Source organism: Pieris brassicae, chromosome 1, assembly GCF_905147105.1.
Source record: "Pieris brassicae chromosome 1, ilPieBrab1.1, whole genome shotgun sequence".
NCBI lineage: Eukaryota > Metazoa > Arthropoda > Insecta > Lepidoptera > Pieridae > Pieris > Pieris brassicae.
Genome location: NC_059665.1, coordinates 9,698,070 through 9,707,995, shown reverse-complemented (window position 1 = coordinate 9,707,995; position 9,926 = coordinate 9,698,070). Strand labels below are relative to the sequence as shown.

The 9,926-nt window shown below is 32.7% G+C and overlaps 1 protein-coding gene across 6 annotated transcripts in view; it reads right to left on the bottom strand.

Moving 5' to 3' along the window:
* Positions 1 to 9,926, bottom strand: part of LOC123717763 (ecdysone-induced protein 74EF) — a 135,087-nt gene that overhangs the window by 111,868 nt on the left and 13,293 nt on the right. The window lies entirely within an intron of this gene.

Genomic DNA, 9,926 nt, shown 5'->3' with positions numbered 1-9,926 from the left:
AGGCATTTAGCGAGAAAGATGCGACGTGCAATCATAAAGAAAAGTGCAAAAATTGTTTATTTTACAGTTTATTAAATTCAAAAATGTTTCGCTTTTGTAAATTGAAATCGTAATTGTTTTTAACACATTATAATATGGTTTGTTAAATGTATTTGTTTAAACGAGGTGTGAATTTTCTCTCCCACATTCGACGATTTTCTCAGTATTGTCGCGAGTTATGGCAACACTCATTGTGTATGAATGTTTTACAAAACTCAGAATATTTAAAATTCGAATAAAATTTTGAAAATGTGCCAATTGTAATGATTTATTATTTTAGTAAAGTACGCAATTTCTATATAAGTCTATTCAGGTATGAAAGTTAGTGCAAATTTTTTAACTTCCTGTTTCTACGAGTATATCTACAGTTCCTGTCGTAGAAATTAAAGAGTTAGCAAGTTAGAGAGAGTAAACATTGTTTGTTTTTTCGCTTCCGGAACGTTTTATATGTTTTCAATGTGCTGAATAGTTTTCGAGTTTCTGAAATTATTTATGATTTGGGATCATCACAACCATGAACCCAATATTTTAAAAATTTTGTCTGTTTTATATCTGATATAAAACTTGAGGGATTGGTTATTTAACATTGTTTGAGCTTAAAGAAATATAGACTACTTTGAAGCATACATCAAGATATAAATTTAGCATCGAGATAAAGTGCTTTGACAATTCTTAAGTCAACTAGGGAACCATAGGTTTCCACAACTGAGAGTTTTTAAGGCAGTTTTTGCCGCGTCCATGTGGAACCAGCTGCCCACTGAAGTATTTCCGAACCAATTTCATTAAGGGTCCGTCAAGAAAAGAGTTTATTATATTCACCCTGACTCGCATTGACAGTGGGCGGCGGTTTCACTTAACATTAGATGGGCCCGTTTGGCCCCAGTTATATAAAAAAATGGGTTTTCATATCATACTAATAGATCGCTATAGGGAGACTGGAAAAGAGAGAGCCAATATCTGTTTCACTAATAGAAGTAGTTGACTTCTACATAATTCGAATAAGAGAAGTTTAAGCGTTGTTATTGTTTTTTTGTCATATTAATTTATTATAGCTGTAGGATTATTTTACTTATCTTTTACTTTAATCATCATGTACCTAACAAAACAAAAAAACGCGCGTGGTGTTATAAAAAAACAATGCAGTAGATATACTACTTATTATTATTTAACAAGTTTATTTTTAGATATTACAAATCGATTAGTTAAAGTGTGAAGGGTGAGGGCTCCCAAACTCGTCAGGACGTTTACACCCACACTTGCCAATCACCAGCTCTTTAAATATTAATGACCTGTTAGGTCAATATGCTTTTAACGCTTTTGCCATATTTTGAAAATGATTTTGAATATATACAAGGTACTTAAAGGTTCAAGAGATTTTAGCTCTAAATTATGTATATGTATTTAAGTATTGTTATTTTGAGTAACAATACACAGTAAACAAACAGTATGTAAGCTAAAGAGAAAAAAAATCAGTGGCCGTACAACCTTTTTAGGTCTGGGCCTCAGAATTCTGTATCTGCTTCATGATCATTTATCAATCTAATAGGCAAGTAGGTCAGTTTCCTGACACATGTCGACTTTTTGGGTCTAAGGCAAGCCGGTTTTCTCACGATGTTTTCCTTCACCGTTCGAGCGTATGTTAAATGCGCACATAGAAAGAAAGTCCATTGGTGCACAGCGAGGAATCAAACCTACGACCTCAGGGTGAGGGTCGCACGCTGAAGCCAACACTGCTGCTGCAACAGCTGCTACGTGAGCTACACATGTTAACTCGTCATTAGAAAAGGAAAATTAGACTTAGTATTGTAGTAATTGTTTAGCGTGTGCTTTATAATAATCGGAGATGAAGGAGATTCGCGATCTCGAGTTGGTGCGGAGTGCAGGGTCGACGGACGACCGGCCGCGGTCACCGGGTGCGTCGCCCGAGAAAATGGGAAAACAATTGTTGCGAACAATGCCAGCCCATTTCCGCGTTAGATTAGCGAGTTTTCCCTTTGACATTTAATGGGAAAAAATATAAGTTGTGTAGAGAAAAACTATTATAACCGATTGTTTAATGAATTCTCTTCAATTGAAAAAGGTTCAAATATTTACCAAAGGAAAACGAAATAAATTTATTAAATACGTAATTCCTAATTCGGCTGCGCTGTGTGTGTGAGAAAGTAAGGGTGTGTACGTGTGCATGTGTGATGTGTTATGATTAATACACGTTTTGTATGTGCAACACTATTTTTCATACTTTATGTAGATTTTATTTTAGTTTAGTGAAGTCTTGTATTCTAGCACGAAACAAATCTAATCTAAAGACTATATTTTTTTTATCTTGACAATACTCAAGATCTGATTTTAAGATAGATGTCTATGTCACTAACTAAATGTATTTTCCCGTGAAGACATTCCCGATTGGCCAACAATAATAAATATTATGAAATATTTCTAGAATCCTAATTTTACCTACGTTATACCGAATTTAAAAATTCATAACTATCGCATCACCCGATACTGAACTGTTAGTTAATTTAGAAATATTAAATTTATTTATTGACGTTCCTATATTAATAAAGGATATTTTGATGACGGCCATACAGTAATTACCGAACGACAATGTTGTGTTTTGTATCGCATTCCCAATCAGCGGTGCAAACATCGGCGGTATTTACACACAAAAACTTTGAGATCGGTATTGCAATTGGAAGTTCCAGAGTACCAGCGCAATAATTAGCCTTATTATATAATAATTAAATATTCAACTTCAAAGTAAATATTTCAACTTTATATGAGGTCGAATTGTATATTATGAAATTATAATGACCTTCTGTTGTTTATTCAAATAGAGCACAAAGTTCAAGATCGCTTCCGCGTAGCAAGGTAACAATTGATGTTATTGCTATTCAAATATGAGAACTGTACCAAGATTACTAAATATTTATTTATTTATAAAAACACTCCTGTCCTGACAGATGACCCTAAATTGACATGAGTGAATAAAATTTACAGACGAATAAAAAAACAATCATAAGAAATTTATTAGGAAAACAAAATTAAGTATTAAACAACTAACTATAGGCACTAACAAATAATAGAATATTTTTCAGTTCACTCAACGGACAATGAAAAAGGTTAACGGATCTTTTTCATTTTGTAATTCGTTAACTAAATTTATACACCGCATTATATGTATCCTTTCTAGAAGGTTAGTCCTAGTATATATAATCACACTCCCAGCACATTCTTTAAAAAATCTTTTAAAATCCCAAAAACGGCCTAAAAATTTCCAACTGTCAATTCAAGTGTTAAATAAGTAGAATGGTCTTGGTATAGCTCTATATATAATGTATGAATGACTGTCTCGTTTAATCTAAAGAATGGCTGGACCGATTGGGCTAATTATGAAATGATCTTGAAATATTTGTGAAAGTTCAGGGAAGGTTTTAACGATGGGAAACAAAGAATAATTAGAGAAAACTAACCAATTCGACTTAGGTTCTTTCAAGAAAAAGGCGTACAAATATTTAAAAGGCCGGCAACGCTTTTGCAAGCCTTCTGGCATTGAGAGTGTCCATGGGCGGCGGTATCACTTAACAACAGATGTATCCCCTCTCCGTTTGCCCCCTGTGCGATAAAACCAAAAATAAATCCTATTAACAGAAAAATTGATGATGTATTTTTAGAAAATGAAATTAAAAATTCTTCCTTGTTTGTTATATACATATATAGAATATAGAAATTCAAAAATTAGCTTTAGTATGAGGTCCGAACTCTTTCGTCTGATTAAAACAAATGTGTTTTGATACCAATAAAGTACGTAAAAGTACGAAGTTCACCGAGTCATCTTATGAACATAATATATCAATTTGTGCATAACGATGACACAGACAAGCACACATCGGCAGATCTGACACGTTTAAAAAGATTCCAAATAAAATTTCTTTACTCGTATAACCTAGACTCTTGTGTATTACCAATATTTCTTTTATATATTTTTCGTTTCGAAGGCCTACATTCTGCGTCTTAAAACCGGAATGATTTATTATAATTATATTTATTTATACTAAATTTTATAACTGCACTGATTTGATATATTTTTAATTAAGGACACGAATTTTTGTCACAGAGCAAAGGATTGAGTGAATTTACTAAAACCCCACATTTACAATTACCCACTAAAGCTTAATGAATCGATATTGCAACTTTCTCTAGTTCCGTTGTGAGTCAGCCGGGGGTGGTATCTGCTGGTATTAATAGGAGACGTTACGCAATGCCGGCCGATGCACCGCTCAGGCGCGGTTACACTGACAAACTTAAACTCTCGTTAAATCTTGCAATTTTTCAAACATCGTTTTATAGAATTTTGTTGCCATAAATCAATTCTCAACCCGTAGTTTAAAAGGCCAACAAAACATTTAATATATTAAAAGTATCGTCTCGAAATATTAATTAGTATATTTTTAGTTTATCGCTTTTATACAGTTTACCCTTTTTTCAGTTTAATATTATAATTTACGCGATATGCATTGAGATAAAAGTAATATAAAAGCCGGGTATTAATTATACTTATTCACAAGGCGTCGAGACATAAAGCCAGTCCGTGTAAGGCAAACCAGTCAGACACTTCCGTAATGTACATAATAAATGTACAATAATGTAATTTAAATTATGTGTAAAGCCTCCAATGTCGTCCACAATTCTTTTACGGCGTAACCTTGATTGTTTGAACTCTAAACATAACCTCCAAATGATATTGTAAATGCGTAGTAGTTATTTTCACTAGCAACATTCACAAAGAAACAAATGAAAAACATGTTTAGCAGTTCAATAAATATTAAAAACTATACTTTGTGATTGCATAAATTAAGAATTTATGTGAAATCAAGGTGCAACGTGTACGTCAGGTGCATTCATTTCACAAAGAAAATATTCGTGTTGCTCTTATCTTCTTGCGCTTTTAAAAAAACTGAGCATGTATGAGCTATTGATTTAGTTTTTGTTGTACTTACATTGAGAAATATAAATGCAGCTGCGTGTAAAATACAGATGAATTGACATAAATCGAAAAGCTAACCTACTGATATAATTTGACGCTGAGCAACGGTTAAGAGTAACCGCTAAACGCTGTTTACCGTGGCTACAGCCCGCGGCGCTTTACTCTTTTTGTATTCGTTTTTGCATCTAACTTGGGACTGGCTTGACCCATTTACTGCAAATAGACGCAGCTCCGTCGCGCAGACACGTGTACGACTTGAAATTCCTACAACAGACAGAGTATCGGAGGTAAATCCGTAGCCTTTACGGGTATAACTACTTATGAAACTAAATTTAGGTTTATGTACTGAACTCAGCAATGAAGATGAACCAAAAAAAATATAGGTACACGTGCTTTGGTTTACAATCAACGAGTCCGCGATGTCAGTAGGTCAAAACGCATCCTATATCTTTTCTGAAGACCATCTTGGTGAACTTCAACATTTATAAATAGTATTGTGATTATTTGTAATTAGTGAAAAAACAAAATATCTACGACAAAACCAACTTTAGTCTGATCGCATAGAAAATAGATAGATGTATTATTGTAGAAGTATTTCTATTGTTAGTGACTCTGTTAGAGTGTGAACTGCCTTGTTTTAAAAGTGCTTAGCTCAGGTGGCTGCATAGGTCATCAGTATATTTGTTTGAATCACAGATTGTGATTTTATAGTGATTCTGTTTTGGAAAACTCTGAAGTCTCAGAACTATTAATTGTTAAATACATCGAAGCGACTCAAAAATATGCCTGCTCCACGCACGCACTATCATTATTATTTCCATACTTTAGAGAGGTTATTCCAAACAATTAATTATGAAGAGGTACTTTAAATACCTTTCATATATCTTAAGCCTCTACTTATATTGATTGTTATAAATTCAAGTGTGTTTGTCAAAATGTCACGTAGGCAGCCAACTGAATAATATTCATTTCAATAAATACAATAAATTTTGGTTTCTAATACTTCTCAGTATTTAGGATATATGACAACTTTCTATTGAGGCCGATAAGATTAGAGAAAATTAATACAATTAGTAAAAAAAATGATTGAAACAGCCCGAAATATGTACGCCCCAAGCCGACACTACATGTTGACTGTTGTGAGACTTTATTCACGTACTACTGAGACTCATTTAATTAAGACGTAATTTTATTAACGCGTAGGCAACAAAGTCCATTTAGTAAAATCGAAGCCCTTCAATTTAATGGCCTGAGTGTTCGTTATAATTAATACTTCGGAACGTTCGGAGTTATAAGATTTATAATAATACATTTATAAGGAGTAAGTTTACAGTTACAGAAATAAATGGATAACGTCCATTTCAAAGTCTTATTTTGACATAATTCAAAAATATAAATTATTTAAACTGTCGGAACAAATATATATTACAATTTGCATTGTTTACAATTTAAATCGCGTCTCATTTGCAGTCCCGTTTATGCCTATACGTCGCTCTTAATAGTCCATGGTAAAAACATTTGCTGTTTACTACATTTTTTATAATTGTTTTTATGGGTTTTGAATCATTGTGTGCTCAATTACTAAATCATAAATAGCATACATATATTGATAAAATAAAACAAAGTGACCTGGTAGTAACTTGAAATCTTAATAAACTATTAAATAAATTCGGCTACTTAAATGTCGAAACTATAAAAATGGTCGTTGACAGATGACAGATTATCACACCTGTGACATTTAGCTGCTTTCGGCGCTAAATAGAGCACGACTTTGTCTATGACATTGAATATTTAATGTGGTATTTGGCGATTTCAAAAAGACATTAACTTTAGCATTAGTATCAGTAAAATGATCGTAATATTGCAAATGAAAAGGAAAAGTCAAAAGTAAAATTTCACTCGAGACAAATAGTGCATCGCGCAGTAGTCTCTATCTTTTTAACTCATTTAAAAATGGAAAGTAATAAAGCTAACAATAGCTTTAGCTAGAAAACCCTAAATGCGTGCGCGCGCGCACTTTCGCGCACGTTTCCTGATCGATAGAGACACGACATCGTCATTATATTTTTTTTCGCAAATCACTTTCCGCGTTCTGCATAAAGTCATTATTTTGCACTTACGGTAATTAGTTTTAGACCTGTATGTGTGTACAATGTTTCGGATTATAGTTGTTTTTTTTTTGTTCAATCAACACACACAATAATTTATTAATTAAAATCGATATAACGGCCTGATGCCTGTCTTTTTTATATCTAAAATTATTTTAATCTATATTGTTACGTATATTTACATACGTCGCAAATGTACATACAATACATCGATAAATTTCCCAATCGTGTTAATGATCTCTGAGACAGGTAGCAACCCTACCGCAGCGCCCAAGTTGCATGCGGCCGCGCAGTGAAAGTGCTTTCGCGCGCTTGCCCCGGTCACTCACCCCGAGCGAGACGCCGCCGTACGTAAGAAAGGGATGAATGCATTTCTCTCAGGAGTTGTGAAAAGCAGAAAGTGCACAAGGAAATCGGCAGTAAACTGAGATTTTTATGGCGCAATAAAATATTTATTGTTTAACTTTAACTATTGTTGAAGCTTTTCCGATTTTCCTATTGGTCGACTGATATAACCTAGGCGGAGACGTTTTCCTTTGGCTGGTGAGGAAGCTGTTTGTAAAAGCTGGATCCTTATAATCAAACTTCATCAGAATTATTATTATAACTTATACGCATATGCATACGCTAAAATTCTTTTAAAAAGGGAAAAATGTTATGGTATCTAAAAAATTACAGATTTCTAGATTATGTGATCTATATGAAGATACCAGTTTACTTTAAAATACTTTTACTGTTTACACAAGAAAAATCGTATGTAAACATCCGGTATGAATGAGTTCTTATATATTTCTTACTCTAATCGTTAACAAAGTTGTTAAAGGAAAGCTCAATGCAGTAATTTCCCGGGATCCCAGAACCTCGTTGCCTAGTAACGGTGTTTGCCTCACTCCACCTCCCATCATCACTATCAACCTACACCCCTCACGAAAAGATATAAGATAAATTTCATTCCGGAAAATTGTATTTTGATACATCGCGTGGGAAAAATAAGGGCACACACTATTCTAGATATCAAGCGAAATTTTGTTTTAATTTATTTACTTTGTCTAGAGGCATTATGTAGTTGGAGTAGAAACTTGTATAAGTAGAGGATATAGTCCAAATAACTCCTAAAAAAAGGGAACACCATAGAAAATGTATTTAATAAATATTATATTCCAGAAATTATTAAGAATGCAAAATTGATAAAGTGACATATTCAATTAACCCTTTAAGAACTTAATTTTTTTTCTAAGCTTTCAAATAGCAGAAATATACTTCTTAAAGTATTTTGTAAGAAATGCTTTCTAAAAAGCCGTAATAACAAAATTTTCAAATATCTGTCAAGACCATTCATGTAGGTGTTTCAAGGATTTCACCCCTCACACCCACCAGAAGGAAACGTGTATCAATGAAACATCTGTATTTCTAGGGATTGTATTTAAAACGTTTATATTAAATTTGTATGCCAAGCACCCAATAGACGATTCCTATCTAAGTATATTTTAAGTCATTTAATAATATTACGCCAAATCACTATTAATTATTGGAAAATCCTACATTCATTTTAATTTGTTAATGATCTTAGGTCATATTTAGTTTTCCTTGTACTTGTAATGTTGTTTAAATATTTAATTGTAATGATAAACTTTCAGCTTAGTTATATAAAATAACCTTTAAAATCCAGTTACTAAGGTTGAAAAACATTAAAGGTTAAAACTACATTAGTTTTAACCTTTAATGTTTTAGGTTAAACATATATTCATGTGTTATGTAGGAAATCTAAAGTGAAGGTATTACTCGAGTGTATTATTCAACTAGTCGTAATACATCACATATTCATGACTGCACACTTTCAATGACACTGTAGCATGAACAGAAAGTGATACTAGGATGGCATGATATCTATTTTTTTAATTATATAAATGCAAGTCGCTTTATTTAATTAAAATTCAGTTTTATTGGCAATCACGTTTAAATATTATACTAATATTAGACGATGGGTAGGAAGCAATGGAAACTAAAGGACGCCTTTGCGACACAGATTATCTGGATATTTAAGTTTGCTTTGAATATAATTATTTGTACTTAATTACAGTCAGTATTAATATAATTGTATAAATAGATAATTAAGAATATTTTAATGTATAAATATAAAAAATAACAAATCTTTTTGTTTAAAAATTTAAGTCTGTATAGAAACCTATATTGCTAAGGAAGCCTAAAAGAAAACCCAGTGAGATGTTTTTCATACACTGTAAATCATAAACACAGAACCACGTGACTTATTAGTTAGGGCGGGGAGGGAAATGCGTACTACAGATCGATAGCGCGACGCCCTACTACGTACAAGCCCGTACCTTCCACTGATGTGAACCATTAATGAAATATTACGTAACTTTATGTTTATATAGCAGGTTTATATAATGCTTACTAGAAAGCTTATTAAACTATATAAACAAGGAGAATTACTCCAGTGTTCTGCTTCAAAAGTATGTTTTTAGGCGGATCACTATTCCTATTAGATTAACAAATGGTCACAAAACATACAAACAGAAATCTGAAGCCTAGACCTAAAAAGGTTATAGCGCAACTGGTATATCTTTTACTTATTTATAATGAATAAGTTACTTTTTGTTTAATATATTTCGATGAATTTAATATAGATAACTTGGAGCTTGTAACAAAACTATGAAAATCGTTAACAAGATAGCAACACAGGTAAGAAATTTGTTTTATGTTAGTTCCGTATATAATGTAATCGACATAACAATACCCCAAGTAATCCGTTGTTCGTATTGTAGCCCGAGGCA